The sequence below is a fragment of the Protopterus annectens genome, chromosome 5.part1 (genome assembly GCF_019279795.1).
Source record: "Protopterus annectens isolate FY-2018-M chromosome 5.part1, PAN1.0, whole genome shotgun sequence".
Classification (NCBI taxonomy): Eukaryota; Metazoa; Chordata; order Ceratodontiformes; family Protopteridae; genus Protopterus; species Protopterus annectens.
The window spans coordinates 33222038-33247319 of NC_056736.1; positions in this window are offsets into that span (position 1 = coordinate 33222038).

Genomic DNA, 25282 nt, shown 5'->3' on the forward strand with positions numbered 1-25282 from the left:
TTTTCACTGGAAGGTGCATAGGTGTATAGACACGTGTGTAATTCATGTGGTATAAATGAATTTAATTTTTTGTGTACCATGACATTATAATTGATAATAAGATTGTGCTGAGTGGGAAGATGGACAAAAGAAACAAAGGCTAAGTAAATAAAAGTAGCTCATGCATTCTTGCATTCCAAACCAGACTTGCCATAATTATCCTCCTGTTTTCTCAGTAGCCTACTCAGGCTATCCAGGAAAATGTTTCAATATGAATTCAACCACAAGCACCAACTGGTCAAGTCTTAGAGACTCACTGAAACTAACCTATTAACATTTCTGCATTCTATCCAAGCAGAAAAATGTAAACACCACAAAACAAACTTTTTTTAGAGGGGGCAAGCTTTTTTACACCTGTGATAGTTAATATCTATATATACAACCTCAGGGGTGGATCAGATCATTAAAATTCATCTTGAGATTGGGGGTGTACATCTCATTGTGCTTAAACTCAAATACAAAAATGAGCTTTTGGCTGTGACCAGAGAGCTAACGAGTACCTGGGATAGTACAGCTCAGGAAGATGTCTGTGGGATGTTTATTTGTGTGTCTGTGTGTGTGTGTGTGTGTATGTGTGTGTCTGTGTGTGTGTGTGTGTGTATGTGTCTGTCTGCATGTATGTCATCTATTGTACCTTTCCTTATAGATATATCTGCATGTCTACATAGCACTACGTGTTTTTGGTGTATGCCTTGCTTTTTAATTACTACACTGCAAATCAGAAAGCCAGTAAAGCCCTTTTGGTTTTGGGTTTGGAAGCAAATGGCTAGTAAGTAGATCTCTGGAAGTGTATTATTTTTCTATGCATGATTACAGCTATGGTAAACATTTTTTGTTGTATGAACTCACTGCATTAGCAGTGGTATGCATGCTGCTTTCCTAATGTGCATACATTCTGCACACCAACAAAAGCCTTACTAGGCTGGAACGTTCCTCCTCTTTTGCACTCTATTCTGTGTCAGGAATGATTTGATGTTTTTCTTTCCTTTTTTATTTTTATGGTTTATTCTACAGCAGTCATGCACACCAAGTATCACAACAACAATTTATGATGTCATACTCTCTACAAAAATAATAATCCCTCACAGGGTACTGTGTATACAACTGTATAATTATTCTACCTGTTCTAGATGTAACCCAACTTACTGATGTATGAAAAATCTTTAAATTGATAGGGTAGAACATTTGTTCATATGATGCTGGAGTTCTGTGTTCTTTCTGCAGTTGAAGATGCAGGGTTTCAGCCATCAAATTCACCCCAGTGAACTGCCTTACTCGTGTGCTAATCCTATCCTTAAAACCTTTAACACTAACCTTGCCACTGCCACTGATCCTGACCCTACACATTACCTATCCCGCAAAAAACCTTTTCACAGCAATATGACTGCACAAAGCATGTAAACACACACCACATATTCCAACACTTAGACATAATCACCTCACTTAGCCCTTACTTTAACACTAACCTGCAAAAACTTACAGAAACATGCCATGCACACACACACACACACACACACACACACACACACACACACATACACACACACACACACACACACACACACAATATCAAAAGTTTTGGTATATCCAAACAATTCTACGTTACAAAACCCACTTTCTATAATAGCAAACATCACATAAACCAAGGGAGCAGTCAATGTTCTTAAGTTCAAAAGCTTCTGCAATTGTTAAACAGGGATTTCCATCAAAACAGACTGCAAGTCCATCAATGAAATGCTCATTCTACATAATTTACTGCCACACACATATACAGACACACAAACACACACACACACACACACACACACACACACACACACACACACACACACACACACACACACACACACACACACACACACATAGGAGTGGAGCACAGATTGGAGAAATAGGGGCAGCTGAAACTTGTGATACAGAAAGTAGACCATGGCCCAGGAATTCTCACCTTAGTCACTAACTCCAATACTGCAGTAGTTGTGAAAATGTGACTCTCTCTCTCTCTGTCCAAAACCAATTATCCACTATTTGCTAAGTAGTATGACCTTATGTGAATACACTGTCAATGCAAAGCTCCCACACCACAGAGTGCATATTGTCTGCCTCCAAACTTCTTCTGCTTTTAAGTTTAGTGTTTAATTTCAAAGTATCCTTATTAAAACTATAAAATTTAGATATGTTTACTGATAAAATCACGTCCTTGTCAAAAAGAATGTTTTTGGTGCACTGTTTCTACGTATTATCAGTAGCTCAACAAGTTGAATACTTGTCTTTGATACAGAAAGATATGGATTCTATTTCTACATTATGTAGGTGATTTAGTTTTTCCAGTGTTGACACTGCAGTGCAGCAATAGGGGGTGCTTCCCTCCTGAGCATGACATTCTTTGGATGAGAAGTTAAACTGAGAACCCTTCTGCCAAGTTAATGTAGCTATGGTGGATATAAAATATCTCATGGCACTTTTCAAAATGAGGAAAGAGTGCTTTATTAAAATTTACATCATGTTATATAAAAAAAACCTCAAATCAATTATTTATACAACTTGCACAAAATTTTAAGTATGAATGTAAAATAATGAGTTATCAACCCAAAATAACTTGACTAAACAATTTTGTTCCTTTCTTTCCATTCTCTTTAATATTTACCTTCTGCCCCAACACTATCTTTCACAAGCATCTTCTAATGTATCACCCTATTCCAGTTTGTGGTTATATAACAAATTCTTACATCTTTTATTTTCCACAGCTACTATATCATCATAAACACTTTATCCATTGTATTAATATCTCATTTCTTTACTTTACCAGTATTTCCATATAATATATGATTCATATTTAAACATTAAATCCTTCCCATATATATTCATTTTTAAAACTTTTCCCAAACTTCTTTAATCATTTTGCAATCCAAAAAATGTTTTGTTTTGTTGTTTCTTCATCACCACTGTCAACACATTTGCTTTCCTTCATCACCTTAGACTCCATATTCCCTTTCACAAAAAAAAATCCCTTGCTTCATAAAAAGTTTTAAAGCATTTTCTTCTATCTTTAATTACTTTTTTGGCTTATTTTAATTCCTTTCATGATTGTTTATTTTTTTATTGACATTTGTTTATCAGGAAAGTGTGACTGAGTAGGAGTCCATTTTTGGGTGGAGGCCTGGGGAGAAAAGCTCCAAAATATTACAAAACATAATAATTTTACTATCTTTAAAATAATACAAAAAAACAAATACAGTTTAAATAATTATACCAAATTAGACATAATATGAAAACATTGGTTAAGTCCAGATACAAGTTATATGACAATGATGTAATAGAGAAATTTTAGCCAGTTTATAGAGAAATTAAAGATAAGTTAGCATAATGCAAGCAAGAATTACAATTCAAATTAAGAGAAAAGTAGGCTTATGGTATATTTAGAGAGAAACCCAGGAGAGGCAAATTGATTGAAGGAAGTGAGTGAAAAGGGAGAGTCAGGAGATGTAAGGTATGAATAGCTATTTCCCCACATTTAAGGATATATTTTGTTCTTGTATTGAGCAAGTACAGAGCCAGCTTTTGCCTCAGAAGTCATTTAGAATGGTTTTGAATGATGGGATGGAGGGCATTGACTCCACTGATAGAGAGAAAGAGTTCCAGGTTTTAGCAACATGGTACAAGTACACACAATGTCCAGCAGATATGATAGGTTTTTGGACTGACAGGAGTTTTTGGTCACTGGAAAATAATGAGTAACTAGGAAAATAGTTTTGTAGAATGTTATTTAATTCTGGACAACAATGGATTCTGGATAATGTTCTAGGTAGTAAGAAGCTGTGTACATGCTAGCTGATGTGGTAGTTATAATTTTTCCTTGTTAGCACTATATAGTGGTGGGTTCACAAAAAAGGTATTTGCTGCAAATTTAGCAACTTTATTATAGCATTGTCTAAGTTTTGATTTTCCAGAGCATCAGAAAGAAGTGTGGGGAGGAGATAAATAGTGGGAAATGTAGCTTTATCTGCATCAATGAGAAAGTTTTTGGCTCTATAAAGCATCCCTGGTTTTTGATAAGATTTTCTTATGCAAGTTTGCAGATGCAGGTCAAATTTAAGATATTATCTAGTATTATCCCTATTAATTTGCTATAAGAAGTGACTTAAATGGTTGTTTTATCAAGATAGAGGACTTCTAAATTTTGCTTTTTCATAGAGAGGAATTTGGAGAAAAAAACTGAAGTTTTTTTAGGGTTGAGAATGAGTTGTGAGTTACAAAGCAGTATTTCAGTTTTTGTTAAAGCTTCTTGAGTAATTTTTAGAGATGTGCCATGTTGTCAGATGTGCAAATAATTGTGGAGTCATCTGTATACTGTATTAGGTAGGCCTGTTGTGTGGATGAGTTTAGGGTGTAGGGAGAATGTTAAGAGGAGGGGACCAATGATAGAGCCTTGTTGTACACAGGTGGACACTGAGACATATCGAGAAAGAGTGGAGTGACATTTTACTGATTGACACCTATTTAATAGGTAGCTTTTGAACCATAGAAGAGTGGGCTGGGAGATACCTAATGAGGATATTTGAAGTAGAATCAAGTCTAGAAATGAGGAGACTAGTTTGCCATTATCTCAAGCTTTATTGACAATATCTATATAGATTAGAAGTGCAGTATTAGTACTATGGGAAGATGGAAGCCATGTTATATGGGAGACAGGACTTCTTCCTGCAATAGTTAGTTCAACAATTGTTTTGAATACAATTTTCAAGTAGTTTGGAGAAGGGGGGTAAGACTGCTATAGGTCTAAAGTTAGTGATGTCTGTTGAATTTTCGTCTTTGTGCAGAGGGATAATGTGTGACTTTTTCTAGAGAAAAGGAATGTGGGATTTCTAGACTGACAGTCTAAGACATGGTCAACAATGCTACCAGCTGCTCTATTAAGCTATTCACTTGGAAGGTCATCAGCTGAAGTAGAGCTTGGTTTAAGTTTGTTTGAGTAGTTTTATATAGGATGTGGGCACAGGTTTGAAGGTGAAAGCAGATATGGTAATATATATCTGCTCTCCAGGGTTTGGATTAGATGTTGTGGAATCCTTTGTTAGAGATGCAGTGCTATCTATGAAATAAGAGTGGAATTTTATTGAAGATTTGAGTAATGAGTTATTGGGAGAGGAATGAATTTATGTATGGGATGTAGGATTTCTTTAGTGGCTGTCAGAATTTTTTAGGGCTGTGTTTACTATTATTTTGCAATTTATTAAAGTATTTTTTGTCTTCATTAATTTGCTTTTAAGCATGATTGTGAAGATTACTAAAGTTTTCAAGATATTATGGTGTTTTATATTTTTGCCATTCTCTCCAATCTTTTTCTCTAGCCTGCATTAGCATGCTAGCCTTTTTGATTGCCAAATTGCATTATTTGTTTTAAGTTTCTTCCTTCTAAAAGGTGCAAGGCTATTTAGGATATTCAGGAAACTTGTACTGAATTAATTTACTGCATCGTCTAAGGAGAGGATTTTTAGGAAGTTGCAGTTAACAGATGATAGATTTGTAATGAACATTTCTGGGTTAAACTTGGAAAAGTTGTGGTTGTTTTAGAAACATGTTTAATTTGATGTTTGAGATGCCTGGTAGTACAAATTGGGAGATGGTCATGGAGATTGTCAGGCATTAAGGTTGTGCAGTTGCAAGGGTTTGATACTAGGATCCAATCTGATAGGGATTTGATGTCTTACTATAATGTGTGGGGCTATTAATTAATTCTGTGAAACCAAATAAGTCATGTTAGCTGTAGGGGAGTTAAAGCTTATGTCCAACCAAATGACATTCACATCATCTAGTTGTACTATTGCTTATGAAATTGTTATTGATATCCAATGCAGGATATCTTCCGGTATAGCTGCATTGTAATCAGGAAGGATGTAAAGAACAGTAATTTATATTTGTTTATAACTGTTTAATTTCAGGAAAGTTATAAGATGCCCTGTTGAACTTAATATTGGTATTGGTTGGTTCTAAGGGGAAGTGTAGTAGTTAATGCAAATATTAAAGCAATACCACCACATTTCCTCTATATACAGTCATTGTGCATAGTATAGCCAGAAGGTGTCATTTCAAAATTGTTTATGCTGGATTTAAGCCAGGATTTAATTATAGCGAGAATATCAGGTGTATGTTGGGTAATCCAGACATGTAGTTGATGAATTTTATTTCTTATCCTTCAAGCATTTATGGTAGCAAAAAACAGATTACCAAGATTACCAAGATTTTAGGATTAGAGCAGTGTGTGAAAGAGAATTATCTTGGTGTTCATTGTGATAGGCTCATAGCCTCACTTCCATAATTTCATTTTATTTTCATATACATTTTCTTCCTCCTGCCTTTTTTCCTTTTTTTCCCTGCTTTTTCTTCCCATACATTTTATATGTTTCATATTATATCTTACCTATCATTTTTAACTTTCTTTTGTCTTTTTAATTACCCCAAATAAATGCATATATACTCAACACACCACTGGATTATTTTAACTCAGGTCACATTATACATTCTCATTTTCTCACTGGGTTCAGCTATGAGCTCCAAATAAATCTCTAAGAGTTCTTTTTCCTTTTGGATGGGAAACATACACACATATTATATATGGAAACATACACACAGATTATACATACATACATACACATATATATAGACATGTATGTGCATTGATATATATATATACAAGCTCTACAACTCTCATACTTATCTTCCTATGAGCCTATCTAAGCTATCAACAATTTCTATAGCTTCTCTCTAAGCTCTCACCTCCTACAGCTACCCTCACACAGCCCAACCTTGTAAATATTGTAAATAGCATTCTACTGTTGATGTGTGTACGTAAAGCGTATTTACATTTTCTTAAAAGGTATGTATGTAAACTGTTTCCATACCTAACCCATATCTGTTTTCCTCAAATGAAACTGTGTGATCCCTACCTTCAAGCTTAATTAATTTGTTAACTATGCATGATAGTGAATGCATTTATGAGTAATTATTCTACATAAGATCTTTAATATTAACTATCATTTGTATCTAAATTGTATAATGCATCTTGGAGCTTTTCTCCCCAGGCCTCCACTGAAAATGGGTCAATTTGGCCCAATGGACTTCCCCGGTAATCAAATTGCAAATATATATATATATATATATATATATATATATATATATATATATATATATATATATATATATATATATATATATATATATATATATATATATATATATATATATATATATATATATATATATATATATGTACATATACACATGTACATCTATCTATCATCTATCTATCTATCTTTATATATTTATATATATATATATATATATATATATCACACACACACACACACACACACACACACACACACACACACACACACACACACACACACACACACACACACACACACACACACACACACACAAACACACACATACACATATATCTTTATATGTATTAATATTCCAACTAACATATACTAGTGAACATATATATCTGTTTTCTGAAATGAGAAATACATTTTGTTCCACCAAGCTAACAATTTTTTTATTTGCTCCAGTATCACTCTTCATTGACTTATTACATTTTCATACTCAACAACTGTCATTCGCAAAATTGAATCTTCTTTTTATACCATAGATACCTTCTCCTACTACATTATCTAATAGTTTCTCACATCCCTTTTGTAGTTTTCTTTTTTTTCATATATAATTTATTATCAGTATTCCCTACTGTTACAGGTCTCCAAATTTTTAATATTTTCTTTCATCCTCTTTCCATATAAAATTTATAACTCCACCATACAAGTTTTTTTCTGTTATACCTTCCTTTATCCATTTATTTAATTAAAAAAAAAATCACCTTTGTTTTATTAATTTCCTCAAAATAATCAGAACTTGCACTCTCTAATCTAGGCACTGATTCATTCTTATCTTATTTTAGCATCTTCTCTATTTATTCTGTCTCTTCTATTGTATTTTCTTAAACAATCCATACCTTTTTAGATATTTTTTTCACTTTTCATTCTTCTTCCCATCAATTTCCCTTTTTCATACATTTTTTTCTACAAAAGTTTGTACCACCTCCATAATATATTTTGTTTTGAATTGTATGCCTCCTTTACCATCTAAGATAGCATCTATCCTTCCTCCCCTCAGTTTTACTTTTTTTTACACATAAGAGGAAATCTACTCTTTCTTTCCTTTCAGAAAAAAATATTTTCCTATATAACATCAGTTTTACTTTTTCTCTATTTTTTCATACATTTATTTTTCTATTTCCCTTGTTTTGTCTCATCCTTGTTTTACCTGTCACTCTCATAATTGCATAAAATGTATTTTATATTTCATTGTATTGCTTTTTTGATTCTTCTTTCCACTTCTACATATATTTCATATTTCTGTTTCTACAGTATCCATTTTTTACAAAATGGTTTCAATATCGTATAATCTTTGTATAATAGTTTTTTCTTATAATTTTTCCTCCTTTTTAAACTCTGTGCTAATCTGTATAGCCCATTTTCACCTTTATTGTTTTGCTGTTTTTCCCTATTCTGCCCCATACTGCTATATAATTTAAAAAACTCTATCATTTGTACTCTCCTCTTATTTATTTCGTGTATTTTTTGAGTAAACTATATAATCAGTTTCAGTCTTAAAAATTTCCCTTTTATGTGTCCATTCTCTATTCTTTCCTACTTTTAGTATTTCCCTTAACATCTCAGTACCCTTTATATTTTCCCCCCTCTTCTTTCCTCAGCTTACAGTTAAAATCTACTACCACTACACCTTTCTTAAAATGTCTATTTTCTCTCTATTGTATTTGTATCTGCATAAATCACTATTCATTGTATACATTTTTGTCTCATTCTCACATTGCAATTACTACCCTTCCTGGTGCTATTATTGTTACATCTGAATTCCCATTCCAGAATGTCTAGTTTCCTACTGACCAAATAAACTCCACCCCACACTGCCTGTATTTTTTTCTTTGTTTTGTTACATCTGGTATCTTGCAAGCAAAAATATATTTTATTATACCATTCAACCACCATCAAACCTCTTGCAACTTTTCTAATGGTATCCATATTTAGTGCTAAAATTCATATGGCACCCTTTTGTTTGTTTGAAAATGTTTTACTTCTATATCTTACTTTTCTTTTCCTTCTGCTAAGTCTGTCATTATTTGATTTTTCATTGTGCTGTTCTTGTTCTTTTCCTGCCTTCTTTTCTCTCCTTCTTCATCTCCACTTTCCAAAATTGCAAATCTCTTCTCTTCCTGTTTATTAATAACCTAGCTTTGATCTGTTCTTTCTTCTCAATGCATTTTTCAGTATTCCCTTCCCCATAGTATCAACTCTTTCAACATCTTCTGTGGGAAGAATTTTTAATGTTTGTTTTTTATGAGCGTTCCTCTTCCTCTACTTTTTCCTTTTCTAGTATGGGTCAATCAGACTAGAAGTGTACAGATTCTTTACATTTTCTACAATAAAGCTTACATTTTTTTTATATTTCCCCTCTCTCCAGAATGGTCACACATTTGTGTTGCTGTCTTGTACTAAAGGATTTTCGTCCTGACTGAAATAACATGCATTAGGTTGGTTTGAGTACCTAACAAATCCTCCCTTACCATTCACAATTATTAGACTTGAAATATGTTACATTTTCCCATCCTTAACTTCCAAAGTTACCCATACTTCACAACCCCTGGTCCATGCATTTCTTTTATTTTATATTTTATTTTATTTTTTAGTTGTAGTCCCAAACCCTGAAATAAATAGTCTTTCCATGATGTTGATGTATTTAATTTTTCAGTCTCAGTCATAAAAATTTCCAACAAGTTAAAGCTTCCAAATGACACGTCACAAAAAATTTCAGCTCCTAAATGAATTGATGCTCTTATATCTTAATTGTTAAACCCTAGTGCCAAAATAAAACTATCCATAATGTCATGGCTATTCACACTGCCATCACTTTTACTTTTTATTCTTACCACTGATTGTCTTCTCCATGGCTGTTGAGAAACATTAGTGTTTGTTCCCTCTCAGTTCCTTCTTCCATTCTTCCTTGTCCTGCTACATCTGTATAACTTCTCTCTTGTAACAAAAAACATGTTACATTGGTATACCCAGTACACTGGCTACTCCACCAGCCTAGAATATCTCCATTGTTTTCTCTTTATCAGCTTTTGTTTATATTTCCAGCCACACACTTTCTTTCTCTTGTCACCATATCACTCCATCATGCGTCCCCTCCTTCCCTTTAGTGTCAACCAGCAGCTGCAGAAAATGTTTTGCTTCCTCTCCTCCAAAGAGTAGAGGAAGCTCTCCAATGTCCTGGCCAAGTTTCCCCGTGTCAGTTTGAATAATACTTTAAGTCTCTTCTAAAAAGAGGTAATTGGTCTAGTGGAACTAATCTGGTCCATAAACTATAATTAATAATAAAACATAAAATAAATAAATAAAACATCCCCTCTATTTGTTGTTAATCTGCACATTTGTACAGGTTAATATTATTATGCTCAAGAACACAAACAGGCTTGTTAGCTGTCAGGTTATTTATTTATGTATGTATGTATATATTTATTTATTTAGTTATCTTTGTTTGCCAGGAAAGTCCAACTGGGTAATACCCATTATCAACAGAGGATCAGGGAGAAAGGCTACATCTGTTTACATTGCATTATACTTAGTTTTAGTTAAACACAGAGTAGTTACATTTCTATTTACATTTATACACATATAGTAGTTACATTTCTACTTTTTAAGATTTTGAAGAGGTAGAAATTACTAAAGAGAAAGTCCACATGCAACTTACTGGATTGTACAGGAAACAATTATGTATAAAAATTGTTTTGCTATTTCAGCGACAGGTTGATAGTATTTTGTTTAAGGAGAGTATTTGCATACTGAGAGCACAAAGTCTTAACCTGGTGATAAGCATGTGCAGGACCAGGATTGCTTAAGATGTTTTAAGCAGTAGTTTAAACCTGAAGACATTTTTGGAGAGTTTTATTTGTGTGGGGATACTATTCCAGAGTTTAGCAATGTACTGGGAGTAGAGTGAGTCTCTTGCAATGTTATTTGGCTTTTTTTTGTGAGTAAAATAATTTGTTACTAGAACAGAGGTCCCTTGCTGGACAACTAGGACAGTAATATGTTTATAAGTACATGGCAGGTTTCTGGATGATGAATGAGTTTTTGTGCTGTAATTAGTTATGAATATGTTAGATAAGCCCCATCAGTCTGATGAGCCTGATCTGCAAGGCCATGGAATGTATTATCATGGAACTTATAAACAAAGACATTGGCAACCTTCAAACACTGGACCCCACCCAGTTTGGGTTCATGAAGGGCCGATCTTGTCTCCTGAACCTGATTGACTTCTTCATATCAGTCTCCAGAGCCGTGGACATGGGTAAGGTAGTCCAGCCAGCCTATCTGGACCTTGCCAAGGCCTTTGACACAATCCCCCACTCTGGAATCATAGATAAACTTACTAAGCTGGGCATCAATCCCTACATCACTCGATGGGTTGCCAACCAGCTTACTGACAGAACCCACACTGTAAAAGTTGCTGACTCTAAATCCAGCTCCAGACAAGTGACAAGTGACAAGTGGAGTACCTCAGGCTTCAGTCCTGGGACCGCTCTTGCTTAGCATCTACTTCTCTGAAGTACAGGCCAACATTAAGGGACTCTGGCTAACATATTTCACAGATGACTGCAAGCTGGGAGCCATTATTAAATCCTGAAATTATGTGGATACTCTACAAAAGGGCCTGACAGAAACAGAAGCTTGGTGCCAGAGCCATGGGCTCAAGCTCAATGCCAAGAAAAGTATAGTTATCCCCTTTGGGAAAAAACATGTACCCGTGAATTGCCACATAGGTGGAAGTACACTAAACACCAAAAGTGTGATAAGAGACTTAGGGACACAGGTGGACAGTGGTCTCACCATTGATATCCACATCACCACAACAGTAACAAAATCCTTCTATCTGGCACTCCTCATCACTAAGGGCTTTTCATCCAGGAAAAAGGAGGTCATTGTCCCACTGTACTCATCCCTCATTAGACCCATTATAGAATACAATGCCCCATTTGGTATGTACCTCTCAAGACATCTGCAAAAACTGGAAAGGCCACAGAAATATCTCGCTAAAAGAATCACAGGCCTGAAGCAGATGCCCTACACTGACCACCTTAAAAAACTCCAGCTATACTCTGTTACTCAGAGGTGATCTTTGCTTAACATACAAGGCCATGTCAAACCCAGAGCTGTTGGACATGCTACATTTAAAAAAATCCCAATCCCTAAGAGCCACACACTCCAGGGATCTAAACCTTGTCATTACAATAAACAAAACATGCTGGAGGGATAGGTTCTTGAACAAAGAGACTCCCCAGACTCTGGAATAGACTGCCCATGCATGTCAAGCAGAGCACCTCTTTGGCCCTCTTCAAAAGGAACCTTGACGATTGGATGGGAGAAAGGGAATTCACCCCAGGGATCATGTCAGTCTCCCTGTTAAACAGGGGTGCAGGGAAGTAAATAGTGTGGGAAGAAATAGCCAGGGGACTGTTATGGCTAGGCTTGTATAGGCCCTAGGGCCAATAGTCTAGTATCAACCTATAAACCTAGTTGTGCAGTTCAAGCCAGTTTAATTGCTTTATGCTTTGGCAATGGTGGGTCCTATGAGGAAGATCAGTGGCAAATTTAGCTACTTTTTGTAGTAGGGGTGAGTTTCATTCTTTAAGTACTGTTTAATTTTGTTATGATAGGAATGGTATATAAGACAGCTGGCAATAAGGTGGTGGTGGCTAGCATTTTTTATTTCTCACAGTATCTGTAAGGAATTCATTGATCCTATAAAGGGAGCCTAGTTTCTGGTGTGTAGATTTAATGGTGTGTAGTATATGCTGGTCATATTTGAGATTGTCATGTGTTTTAACGCCTAGAGCTTTACTGTGAGTTACAGTTACAATGGCAATATTATTTGCTGACTTTATGTTGAAAGATCAGTTTTGATTTTGGCAACTTTTTGAGGTAAAAAGCACTAATGTAGTTCTTGTGGTTAATTTGGAGGTTTGATTGTTTGACCCAGGCTTCTACTGAGGAGAAAGATTTTTTGGATAATGTCTTGGAGCTTATTTATTGAGTCATCTGCGTACTGTGCTAAACTAGTGTGGTGAACGAAATGTGGAGATTATTAATAAATATATTAAATAGGACAGGACCCAGGATAGAGCCCCGTAGGACACCTGTAGTAACGAGTTGAAAGGTTGAATAAGTTTGTTACCATTTAATGGCTTTTTGCCTTCCAGATAGGTAACTAAGTGACCATGACAGTGAGTTTTGTGAAAGTCCTATTGAGGAGCACTGAATGAGTAGTTGCTGGTACAAAGCAGTATCAAATGCATTTGGCAAGTTTAAAAACATGGTGGACACAAGCAGGCCATTGTTTTTATGTTGGATTATTACATTGGTAAAATGTAGTAGAGCAGTAGTGGTGCTGTGCTAGGTTCTAAAACCATTTTGTATTTCTGAGAGCAGGTTATTTAAGGATAGGTATTGCATCAGCTGTATATGGATGCATTTCTGTTATATTTTGCTTCATAATATACCAAAATCAGTAGAAGCAACACTGGTCCCATGGTATAAATGGCATAATCCCTTGATGGAGTCCAGTTAATATCTATCTATATATATATATATATATGTGTGTGTGTGTGTGTGTGTGTGTGTGTGTGTGTGTATGGGTCCTGTTCACTTGCTTGAACTTAAAGATTATTGAATAATGAAACAATTAAACCGTAAGAGTGAACATCAACAATATCAAACAAATGACAGCAAAAGAAAATGTTGACATTTCTATGTGGGAGAATGTACAACAGCAGTGGTAGAATTTTGTCCTTTCTTCACTGTTGTGTGATCTTGGAGGTTTTATATATATATATATATATATATATATATATATATATATATATATATATATATATATATATATATAATTAGCAGGGAGTGAGGAGCACAGAGGGCTTACCACACCTGCATAAATCATGTTTTTTGTGTGTTCTCTCTTGTTGTCTATTCAGCCATGCATATCACTGATCAAGTGAACTAGATCCATAGATATACAGATAGAGATAAAGATACAGATACAGTTATAGAAATACAGATATAAATATAAATACCAGTACAAATACATCAATAAAAGTTGACATGCCAAAAATGTAGTACCACTTTAATTATGTGACAAACATCAGAAATTATACCCAGCATAACACCAGCCTAATCTATAATGCCATTTCCCATTTAAACTGTTAGAATATAGCTAGCATGCTCTCAAATGAATTAATTTCCAGTTTTTACTCTCTGTCTGCTCCAAACTTCCTCATGCAAAATTTCCAGTCTGTACCCTTCCCAGTAATTACCTCTAAGAATTTACTAAGAGAACTTTAAAACCAAAAATAGCAGCTGTGCTTCTCCAGCAAACATGCTATACTGTGTCTTGCTTAGTATACCATATCAGCCCTTCATAAAGTATTCAACAGTAGAGTTTCAACTAAATATGTACTGGGAATTTGAAGAACTGGTGTGTTAGGCTCCACAATAAAACCTCTAATCTAAAGATCAATTGGTCTTGCCAGTATTATTTGTAAGATACTGGAATGCATAATCTTAAGTTTCATAAGCAGGAACATTGGGAACCCACAAACCCTAGACCCTGACCATTACAGCTTTGTAAAAGATAAATCATGCCTATTAACCTAGATGACTTCTTTGAAAGAGTCACACATAACAACTTTTTTTGAAAAATATTATTATTAAATTTTCATATAATATAATCACTACAACATTTGGAATCAGAAATATTTATACATAAGTAAGACAAAGTAACCTTATAAACACAGAAAGAAAGAAAATAACTATTTATAAGTGTGTCCATCAACCTTATAGTCATTCCTGTTGTATGTCAGTTCAATTCCAGAATGTTGGGATTTTTTCTGTTTTTTCAAGCAGTTTTTTTAAATTTTGTCCATACATTGAGGCAAGAGGTAATTCTGTTCATTCTCTATCTGATTGTAATAATTTCTAGATGACATGCTTCAGTTACTAAACTTATAAACTCTTTAAATGAGGGAGTAGATTCATTCTTCCAGTTTTGTGTGATCACTTTTCTCGAGATGGTCAATACAGTCCATAAAATATGAGATTTCATTCTATTAATACATGTGGGAATATGAGTCTTAAAAATAATTAATGATTTAGATAAAATAAATTTATCTCCAAAAAATACTTGCAAAAAAGAATATTCTTCCAAAAAGGAGTCAAGACAGTACAATCAAATAATGTATGCTGCCAATCTGCTTTAAGTTCTTTCCTACATCTTCAACAAAGCTGCTTTTTCTTGTACATCAATTCAATTTTATTAGGGGTGAAGAAGGATCTATGTAAAATCTTTCATGTAAATAAATTCCATCTAAAAGATGAAGTAGTATGTTTAGATGACAATATAAATATATTTTTTTATCTTCTTCACTTGGTGGTCTATTATTGATTTGGGTAAAATAGTTCCAATAAGTATCAGTACATGTTTTAGTTTCCCTCTTCACCACTCTATACAATTTGGACAAGAGACCATGTCCAAAGAAATTTTGTTGCAATAAAAATATGCTACATTCAATCATTTTTGGAACAGGTTCTCTTAACATTGGTTACATTTACTTAATTTTCCCTTCTATATATAGTCTACAAGATTGTATATCTAACCATATCGCCTTATCTAAACCATATTAATTCTTAATGTAATCTACTGAATGTAGCTTTTTTGTCTTTCATTAACTGAAGCCAGTACAGCAGATTTTTCTCCTTAAAAGCAGCCATTGATTCTAAATTTGAAGTATGGATATGCCTTTTAGTAAATGCTATAGGAAACATAAGGAATATCCATGCTTTATAAGCCAGATTTTTATATATAAAATTTCTAAAAGTATTTAATATGGTTAAACTGAAGTAAGAGCAACTTATTTGGTGACTTTTCCCTATATTGTAATCCTTTAATAACCAAATGAAACTGTTATTTAATATAAGGCAATTATCAGAATATCTATTATAGTAAGAATTCATAAAAAGATTTCCTAAAAATTCTTTCAATCTAGCTGTGTAAGTGTTATTGATCCAAAGACGGATTGTTTTCATAACCAATGATAGTGAATATAATTCTGTGTCTGGTAGACCTATTCCTCCAACTTCCTGATCTCTTAAATGATGATTTAATGCAATTCTTGGTTTGTCAGGGAACCAAAGAAATTACAAAATTAAAGTGTTAAATTCTTGAATACAGCTCTTCATAGGAGGTAATGTTAATGATTGAATAATATATAGAATTTTTGGCAAAATAATCATTTTGATGATAGATCGTCTCTCTTCTATTGTAAAGACAATTTTATTCCATTTGCCATTAGATTCGTTATCCTATTTATACAGTTAGTATAATTACAATTTACTATATCTTTGATATTATCCATTATGGTTATTTATAAAGAATTCATGTTTACCTGTAACAGTATATTTAAGAAACTTATTTGGGATTTTATTCTTATTTGTGCTTATAGGTAAAATTTTTGTTTTGTCATCATTAAATGTTAAAGCAGATTTTTTTAAACATCCCCATCACTAAGAAAGTTGCAGATATAGATTTATTATTATCACTTAAAGTCAATAAGATGTCATCTGCAAACAACTGAATTTTATAACTTGAATTTCCCTTTATTTTAATACCGTTTATATCTGTATTTCAGCTAATAAAATTAGCAAAATGCTCCATAACTAGGGTAAAAAGCAGTGATGAAAGATGACATCCTTTAGTTCCTTTTAAAATCTGTATAGAATCAGATATGCAAGTACTTGTTTTAACATATGCAAAGTAATCAGTATAGAGAAGATTAATAAGGTGTAAAATTACAAGAAAACTTGTATTGTTCTAGAATGAGCAAAATATATTTCCAGTTGACTGAGTCAAAAGCATTATTTATATCAAGACTCATTAATGTTAAGTTCTTGTTTGTATTTGCATAGTCAATTATTGTAATTATTCTTTCAATGTTATCATATGTGTTTCTATTTAAAATCAACTCAGTTTGGTCTTCGTCAGTCATGAAGGGTAGTATGTTTTTTTTTTTTAATTTATTAGCATGGATTGCCATGAATAGTTTATAATCTACATTTAAAATTGAACTTGGCCTGTATGAACAGCATTGAGCAGGATCCTTGTCAGTCTTTAAAATTGGAGAGATACAGGTATATTTCCAATAATGATGAACTTCAGTTAATTTGTTAACAATAGAAGAAAAAAAATCATATGCAGTATATATAGGGATTCTTTAGCTAACAACTTGTAAAGTTCAGATATAATTCCATCATTACCTAGTGCTTTATTAGGCTTCAGTTTAGAAATTTGAGTTTGAAGTTCAGACATAGAAATCGGTTTACCAATTAACTTCATTTGGTCATCCGATAGGCAAGTTTTTATATTATTTCTAATAAATACTTTGATTATTTCCTCTGGATCTATTAATATATTATTTTGATTGATTTTGTATAATAATCTCTGTATTTCTTTAGAATATTTTCTATACCTGTTACTTTCTTTTCTTTCTACATGAATAGATTTCTTTTATATGACTGGACTTATTGAGTAATTTTGCTTTGATGGCTAGACTGTGCATACATTTTGGGTTGATAGAAAGGTTAATAATCCTAAATTTCTCAATATTATTTTTGGTTTTATGGTTTAAAATTTCCAAGTATATGTCAATAAGCTTATTGATCTCTTCTATGCTATTTTTTTTATTTTCTAAGTTCAAGTTTTCCTGTATCGCATATAATTATTTATTTTTTATTTGAAAGCCAATCAGTGATTCTACTAAATAGATATGCTTTTTATTATATTCTCTGTATTACTTTTGACTTTATCTATATTTTAACATTTGTGTTTTTAAAGGTATACTCCCTGATTTTGTATTTGTATTATAAATTGTGTATTTATGTTTTTGTATACTGCATATTGCATATTGTACTTATGTTATATTTTGTTAACTGCTTTTGGATCTTTTCTCCCTGGCCTCCACTAAAAATGGGCTCTGCTTGGTCCAGTGGAATTCCATGGTAATCAAACTGGAAATACATAAAATAAATACATTTTAGTGCATCCCATATATAAGTAACTGAAGTATCCACAGTATTATTAGTTTCTATAAAAGAAGAGATTTCTTTAATAAAAAAGTCCTTAAATTCCTTTGAACCACTTATGCATGGATATCTTCTTTTGATTAGCGTTCAAAAACAAAAATGTGATTGCATTATAATTTGAAAATGGGCAAGTTTCTGTCTTAACTTTACCTAGCTTGTCTCCTAGTTCATTGGAGATATGAACTCTTTGTATTCTGGAATGTGTTCCATGTCTATGAGAATAATGTGTAAAGATTAATGATTTTGTCTCCAAAAATTCTTTTATATCTCTAAAATGAAATAATTCAATACATTTCAGTAACCATTTTTGCAGAATTCTGAATTTTTCTTTTACTGTTTGTATTAGTATCACTTGGTTTTACTATACAGTTAAAGACTCTTGCTAAAATGTTACTGTCTTTTGCATATTGAATTACTTGCTCTTAATGTTGATCAACCATTTTGATTCCTGTTCCTGAAATCCAATACACATTAACAAGAGTTAATATCATCTTATTGTATTTTATAGTAGCAGTACAAAACATACCTTCATCATCTTGGTATGTTCCCATAATGTTAGGCATAGGTAAGGAATTCTTCCATAATATAGCAACTCCCCTTTTTTCTGATTATGTTTGTGTAACACATTCTTTGAATTAAACTTTTTGACACACAATATGTAGTCAGTTAATTTTAAGGGACCCATAGTTGACAAGTTTAGTTTTAGTCAGTTCATGCTTTACTAAAGCAATTTTGCTTATGGTAATAATATATGGCTACTAATGTTGAAAGTAGGTTGTTTTAAAAGAAAGTTTTACATGTTTGTTTTATGTACCTTATAGGTTTTTAAATTGTTTTGATTTTTGTCAATAACAGAAACAGTTTGAAAGAAAAATATGGCAGCATTTGTCACTAAGCATTGCTGTGATGTATTAATTTAATTTAATTAATCAATGGATCACAGTTTATCACATGATGTGCTAATTGATTTTAAATAGGGTTGTTGCTTGCATTCCTCGTTTGTTTGTTCATTATTTTTTCTGAAGAAGGAGGGGTATTGACCCTTCCGAAAGCGCTTAAATAAACCAGTTCTTTTCTTTTTTACAAGTTGCACTCTTGGGTTCAGTTCTTCATTTTTTCGTAAATTTCCTGGTTTGTCGAGCTTTTTGTGGTTTGCTGTTTGTTTAAATGGCTAACGAAGACGGAGCCCTATTGCACTGCTCTCCCCCGCTATTTACCCAAAGTGCTGGACAAGGAGAACCGACCGACAACGGGATTAATAGTTCCGTCAACGAAGTCGGGGAAGTTAACGCTGAAGGCAACCTGACTATGCTCATTCAGGTCATTATGGGATGCTTAGACCACCTAACTCAGCGTTTTGAACAGCTAAACAACACTTTGGACAGGACGAGTCCAAATTCCTTGAGGCATAAATGCAACGAAGGAGAAAATAGTCATTACGGAGCACTACTTTTGCAACCAGCTGTTACTACTGCTGGTGCTAATTTTATTGTGAACCGGAACGTTAATGCAGGCAACATAACACCGGAGACCCCTGGTATAACGGCAGGACAACGACAAGCTGATTTGCCAATGAGAGGAACGACTACAGTAGAGGTAACATTACAGAATGGTCAGCACTTTTTACTGACAATTAGTAATTTTTTGAGTAAAAAAGATTTTTTCATCAATGGGACTGTTTGCAAAGGGTTGCCTTTACAACAAAGTGAAAGTGTAAACACTGACATTATGGCTCTTATTAACAAATTGGATTATAAACTGTTTAAGTGTAAGAAACTCCAATTGGAGGTGGCTTATTTAGAGGAGTGTCTTGACAAAAAGATAGTCCCAAAAGGATTAAGGCAATGGAGGTTCCCGGTAGGGTTAATTAACGGTTCAAGCCTTCATAATAGACTGCCGGACTTATTTGATAAACAAGGATTTGATTTTATGCGTGTGCTAGTTGGACATTATCTGGAACAAATTGAACAATACCAACAAGACTTGGAGGTATTGGAGATTGACATTAAGGACAGCTCTGACTTTCCAAGGTATAAATACGAATACACACGCATTTTTTCCAGCATAGACGCAACTATAAAAAAACTGTCAGTTAATAAAGAAAAGAAAATTAAAAGAGACTTACATCAATATGCTAACCGTAAAGCTTAGACCATGCCCCCTCTAGTTACCCAAACTAGGTTTGGGTCTAGGGGAACTACTGACACACACAATGGAAGTCACCAAGTAGTAGGTGAGCCAACTTCCTTTCAGGTTAACTCATTTCAGCACTTAGAACAAGGGGAACTTTACCAAGACATTGAAGTTGACCATGGTTCCTATAATCAAAATCAAACAAATGACAACAATTTTGTCAACCATATGGAAGGTAATAGTAAGCCTACACACAATGTCAACATGGACGATGCACAAAGGGCTCAGGGTTTTCACCAGGGACAGAACACCCACCAAAGGAACTTGAGGTCAAACAAAAATCAGAATGTTCCGACAAGCGGAACCAGAGGAGGAGATAGTAGTACCTCCCCTGACATTGGAAATTGTACATAGCACTGAAGGTGACTTTAAGATTTACAACTATACCTCCTTTTTCATTGATCAAAATACATGCAACTTTTTTTCTAAAGGTCTGACTTTCATTCCGGACACTCATTTTGATTTAGTAAAAACTATTATAGATCTTAAATTACTGGTATGTAAGGTAAACTTAAGAATCATGCTAGGAGACAGGCCCACTTTACTTAACAATTTTAGAATTGCCAGTGTCTTTAATCCACCATTACATGACAAACTCAAAGCCTTCGAGTTGGCTTGTGAGTTAGATTTAAGACACTTGGTGGCAAAAAATGTTTACATAAAAGGACTCAAACTTAATATTACTCCGCAGGAAAGGGACTTCATTAAGATCCTGAGGGATTGTAACATCAGAGTCATGAAACCCGACAAGGGGAATGGGCTTATCTTTATGGATCATCACATATATGTTAACAAAATGATAGCTCATAAAACCACTCATTGCAAATGAGACACAGATTTGCAAAGATTCGTGGAGTTTTTTGAGTGAGATCAATAAAATTCCATTTAACTCATAATATGTCCTTCTCACTGTTGATGTCAAGGACCTTTATACGGTGATTCCACACAGCGTAGGACTTGAGTGGATGAGGGAGTTTTTACTACTAAGAAAGGTTAATGATAGTACCATATGTTTGGTTGAGACACTTTTAGAATTGATCCTCTGTTCCAACTTTTTTGGCTTTGAAGGGCATACTTACATACAGACGTCAGGGGTGGCGATGGGTTCACCCTGTGGAGGGGCCTATGCCAATTGCATTATGGCTCATTGGGAGAACACCTTACTATTTCAAGATCTGGACTTCAAGAGACATGTCGCCTGGTATACCAGGTACCAGGACGACATGTTCTTTTTATGGAAAGGAGTTCCTGATGACATCCCCCTCTTTATTGCGACTATCTCCAAATTGACTCACTTTCTAGAGTTCACTTTTGAATTCCATGACACCCACATCAGTTTCTTAGACATCTTGTTACACAAGGATAGGGAGAACTTAAGGTTTGCAAGTAGAATCTACAGGAAACCAACATATTCTATCGGTTTCCTGCATTACTCCAGCTGTCATCCGTACCATCAAAAGAGAGCTGTGGTAAAAGGGCAAATGGTAAGAGCGGCTAGGATGGTTACGGATGAGGCTGATTTTCTGGAGGAATGTATTAACCTCTCAGAAATGTTTTGCAACAGAGGGTATCCTTGTAAACTGGTGAGGGAGATTATGGATGAAGTCACCTACAAGCGTAGTGTAGGGCATTTCCATCCGATTTTGGGTTTCCAATTAACATCTACGAGTGAAGCTGAGGTCGATGACAGGCAAAAGGGAAGTTTAAGCGGTACGAGTCACCAATATAACATGAGGTTCTTGTGCACATTTTCAATAGATCATCATTTCATTAAGGACATTTTATGTAAAAATTGGAGAATTTTATCAAGTGACAGGAACATCAACGATCAGTTTGAAGCCCCTCCAGCAATCACATTTAGAAGAGGGGTTAATTTAAAAACCCTCTTAGAAGCTGGTAGACCCAGGCTGAGAATAAGGACTTTTGGTATGGGTAAATGTGGTTCCTGTAGACAATGTAGGTTTATAAAAGAGGGAACTTCTGTCACAATTAACAACATTGAGTATAAAGTGAAGGGCAAATACAATTGCAATTCTAGAGCAATTGTTTATGTGGCAAACTGTAACTCATGTCAGGCTTTCTATATTGGAAAGACCGAGCGCAAGTTAAAACAGTGCATGTACGAGCACATTTATGCTATTTCTAAGAAGGAACCAACTAACGCCTTAGCTTGCCACATTATTAAACATCCAAGCCACCAGTTTCGGTTTTCAGTACTTAAACAGGTGGACGATGCCCCACTTACAGGCCCTTGGCAGATTCAACTTGAGATGGAGGAGCTATATTGGCAAATAAAAACTGCAGCTCACTTTTCTCCAGGTTTGAACGAACAAATTTCTATTTCATGTATTTTGAAGAAGCTAGCCTTAAAAAGATAGTTTTATGGAGATGGCATTCAGTTAACCATGTCCCTTTGTGTAACATATTTTTTTAATTAAACTTTTTGACACATAATATGTAGTCAGTTCATTTTAAGGGACCCATGGTTGACAAGTTTAGTTTTAGTCAGTTTATGCTTTACTAAAGCAATTTTGCTTATGGTAACAATATATGGCCACTAATGTTGAAAGAGGCTGTTTTAAACGGAAGTTTTATATGCTTGTTCTTATGGACCTTATAGGTTTTTAAATTGTATTGATTTTTGTTAATAACAGAAATAATTTGAAAGAAAAAATATGGCAGCATTTGTTATTAAGCATTGCTGTGAAGTATTAATTTAATTTAATTAATCAATGGATCACAGTTTATCACATGATGTGCTAATTGGTTTTAAATAGGGTTGTTGCTTGCATTCCTTGTTTGTTTGTTCAACATTTTTTCTGAAGAAGGAGGGGTATTGACCCTTCCGAAAGTGCTTAAATAAACCAGTTCTTTTCTTTTTTACAAGTTGCACTCTTGGGTTCAGTTCTTCATTTTTTCGTAAATTTCCTGGTTTGTGAACTAGATACTATAGTGTAACTCTTAAAATTAACTCTGTTCATATCTTATGTTAATGTTTCCTGTAGAAAAATAACCTGCAAATTAAACAGCTTCAAATATTTATTTAAATTACCTCTCTTGTTTACATTGTTTAATCCATTGATATTTATTGAATTGCAGTTAATAAATGCCATTTTGTCTTGTTGATCAGAAATATGTGCTTATTTCTCATCGATGATGACACTTTATTATAAAAAAAACTGCTTATTAATGCTCATACAAATAATAAGATCTGAGAACATATCTAGGAACAAAGTCATTACTGTCATGGGCACTCGTAAAAGACAGTAAGTAAAAATGTCTTGAAACAATTATTTCTAAAATCTCTCCTACCCCTCATGGAGTCTAACATTCCATACTTGAACAGCCTAACGATCCAAGCAAACCTGCTCATCCAATATTCTGACAAAAGAATGAGAAGAAAAAATATTTCCCAAACCACTCTACTTCAAACATATAAAACTCTAATAGCAATTAAGAATATAGCTGTATCCTACAAGTTTTTATTAATATAAGTAAAACAATTGTTTCAACCTATTAAAAATAAAAAATTCTAACTTTATTAAACAGTATGTCAACATCTCTTATTATTACTTGACATTTATTTATTTATTTATTTATTGGCATTTGTTTACTGGGAAAGTCCATTGGGCCAAGAGAACCCATTTTCAGTGGAGGCCTGGGGAGAAAAGCTCTATAATAAAATGGTACAAAACATAGAAACATTAAGTAAAATATACAACATCCAGATAAAATCAAGTAAAACGATGCATACATAATAATGAACAATACATGCATACATACACAAGATATATATATATATATATATATATATATATTTTTTTATATATATATGTATATATATATATATATAGATATATATATATATATATGGGTCTCTACCTGACGTCGACAGCTCAGAACGCCGACACCGAGAACACAGACACCAGAAGATCGACAACTGAAGACAGACGGATGAAAGCACCGACGCTGAGAACACCGGCATGGGAAAAGGGTGTGTAAGTATCAGTACGGACGTTATGAAGGTAAGTGTGCGATATTGACAGTCTGTAGGGATATGGGTTAAGTGAGTTAGGGTTACTGGTTAGGTAAGTGTATGTAGTGATAGTCTTTAAGAAGTGGTTAGGTTAAAATGGTTAGGTAAGTGTAGTGATAGTCTTTGGGTTATCGGGTTAAGTGAGTTAGTTAGCGCCTTAGGTAAGTGTATAGTGACGGACCTTAGGGTTAGGGTTTGTTAAGGTTGTAGATAGTTGTATGTGAGGTTTAGTGTTTGTAAGGATTTTGGTGTGCTTGTTGTGTGTGTGCTTTTTGGACAAGGGATTTGTTTTGTTTGTTGATTGTCATTATTATGGTGTGTTGGGCATGTGAGGTTTCGTGTTTGTGAACTGTCGGTTATGTTGTCTAAACTGGTTGTCGATGTTGTGGCTCGACTTGTGGTGTCTTAAACTCTGGCTATGTTAGCTGTTGACCTTGTCAGGTAGACCCATATATATATATATATTTATATATATATATATATATATATATATATATATATATATATATGGGTTACCTTCATTTGATCGAAATTTCATTTGACTGAAACCCATTTGACTGACAACTAGTAATTCAATACACTTTAAGGCAAATAAATGGGATTTGTCCCCTTCACCCAATGTAGTGTGACCCAGGAGTTGGTATATATAGTTGGAGGGTGTGAGTGGTGCAGCTCCCCACATTTAGGGATGTGGTGGGTGAAGCCCCACACCTAGTGTTGTTTAAAAGAAGAAAATAACACAAAA